This window comes from Staurois parvus, unplaced genomic scaffold (genome assembly GCF_062004578.1).
Source record: "Staurois parvus isolate SC_StPar_1 unplaced genomic scaffold, SC_StPar_1.0 ptg000186l, whole genome shotgun sequence".
Lineage (NCBI taxonomy): Eukaryota > Metazoa > Chordata > Amphibia > Anura > Ranidae > Staurois > Staurois parvus.
Window position 1 is genome coordinate 6,844,141 of NW_028317982.1, and position 2,388 is coordinate 6,846,528.

A 2,388-nucleotide genomic window follows, 5' to 3' on the forward strand; every position below is an offset into this window, starting at 1 on the left:
TAATAACAGATTTTAATAAGCCCTATCTTGAGGGGAATTTTTGGACTTTATAGGTATATACTATATACTGTGTGCTTCACAATTAGCGATACGGGACGTCAGTCTCTTGTATTTCTATAGGAACCACACCAACTCCCTATTATATCAGATTTGCCTATGCCCTATTTTTGAGGGAATTTTTGGACTCTATAGATATATTACATACTGTGGGCTATACAGTCAGTGATTTGAGATAACAGTCTCACGTATTTCTATAGAAACTATATCAACTCTGTTTCAAGAGCAATTTTTGGAACCCCCAGAGGGGCATTTTCACAAGGAATCATCAAGGCTTGTATGTCCTTTTTGAAACATCTTTGTTTATTACCCTAGACCAGTGGTTCTCAACCTGTGGGTCGCGACCCCTTTGGGGGTCGAATGACCCTTTCACAGGGGTCCCCTAAGACCATCAGAAAACACATATTTCCGATGTGTAAAGAGCAGCTACTGTGTAGAAAGCAGCTACTCTGTTAAAAACAGCTACTGTGTTGAAAGCAGCAGTATTGGAGGTAAAACGACACTCATGAATTATGATTACTGGGTAAATAATTTTATGGTTGGGGGTCACCACAACATGAGGAACTGTATTAAAGGGTCACGGCATTAGGAAGGTTGAGAACCACTGCCCTAGACTCTCACCTCCCTATTCATGCACATAGGGGTTTTTTTCATACCTGCAGTGGGAAGGAATTTTTTCTGATCTTCCTTATGGTAATTTACTTTAATTTTACTTAATGACACTTTAGTATCACTGATATTTATTATTTACATTTTCATTTATTCACTTTTAGAGTCGTGTTACTGTGGATTTACTTCCATCAGTGGTGGTTATCCAGGAAGGTTTATACCTATTATGCTGATAACGGCACAGCCACTAAGAAGGTAAAGAGAGATACATCTCATCAACCTGATTATGAATGGTTTATTCAGCTGGTGTCATACGTGATTATCCCGTTTCCTCTATATTCATCATTATCCATTTAATTCCTAGGAGTCTATCCACCTTGATTGTACTATTCATGAAGGAACAGTTTAAGAAGAAAAAGACTTTACCAGGCCTTATAATATGGAACTTTACTGCAGATGAATACAGAAAGGAAATTCTATTGCCTCAAGTGGATCACTTTTGCCTATACAGCCATTTTTGAAGACGCCGAATGGTTCTTTATTTTAATTCTTTGATTTTAATATGATTGCAATATGTTCACCCTGTCAATGCTAACCTTTTTCACGATCTATGTGATTGAATAAATACAATATCACATCTACTTTTGTAGTGACATTACTCCGCATAGGATTTCAATTAACCACTTTCTAGGTGGTTTTGCACTAGTCAACTGCCATTTTTTCTGTGTTCCAGTATATTAGGTTTATAATCCACACTTTCATTTGAAGTGAGTCGGAGATATTATCTAGATACGGTTATCGTATCAAACTGGATGGCACTTCCCCCTTTTTTGACTATCTTTAGACTCAGCTAAGGTGTTTGATTCGGATGAATGGAAATATTTCTGAAAAGTCTTGACTAGATTATAATATTGGTCTCAATTTCCTCAGCAGGATCAAACTTCTATATGCAACTACCACAGCTATAATTAGAGCAAATAAGAACGTGTAACAACCATTTATTTCAAATTACTCAACAGGGACGCTTTATTGGCCCTGTCGGTGAAACCATTTGCAATCCTATTTAAAAATCTCCTTATTGTAATGATTGGTATAAAAGTAAAATGGAATACAGTATTCCAACAACTGCAGAGGATACTTGTATGGACATTATCTCTGTAAATTAATCACGTTCCAAAATTCTGTATATAATATCCCCATTGGCACAATTCAGCTTCAGTGCCAATTGATAAACGCTCTCTCCACCCCCAAATCCGTTTTCCCTGTCATCCTTCCACTACTTAGGCTGTCATGTTTTACATGACTATTATATGCCTTTAAGTGTTCTTTGTATTTTGTTTCTGCTCCTCCCTTTCCTCTGGTTTAGTTCATGCTGTATAGATAGCCCACCCTTTTTCCCAGTAATGCATTTCAGCTTCAAGCCTCATGTCATGAAGTAGATCACATTATGATCTTTTGACCTATCTGATGTTCATTGTTTTAAGATTCTCTCAGTTTATGGAATAAACTTCACAAGATCTACAAGATGTCATCTGGATCGAGTCAGTGCCTGTGTTATTCAACTAAGATTGGAGTTATCGCTATCTCATCAGAGCTGTAAGTTACAGAGATCACACTTTCAGTGCTTAGATTGGAGAGATAGAACATAGGCATTAATATACCTTGTAATGTAGCAGAGTATAGCCACTTGAACTGAGCTCCAATAATGGATGCAAATAAGAA

The 2,388-nt window shown here is 37.0% G+C and overlaps 1 long non-coding RNA gene across 1 annotated transcript; it reads left to right on the forward strand.

Annotated features, from left to right (window-relative positions):
- The first annotated feature begins 302 nt into the window (after positions 1-302).
- On the forward strand, positions 303-1,303 carry LOC149462098 (uncharacterized). Its single transcript, XR_016312720.1, has 2 exons — positions 303-921; positions 1,031-1,303. It is a non-coding gene; the product is annotated as an uncharacterized LOC149462098 (long non-coding RNA).
- The last annotated feature ends 1,085 nt before the right edge of the window (positions 1,304-2,388 follow it).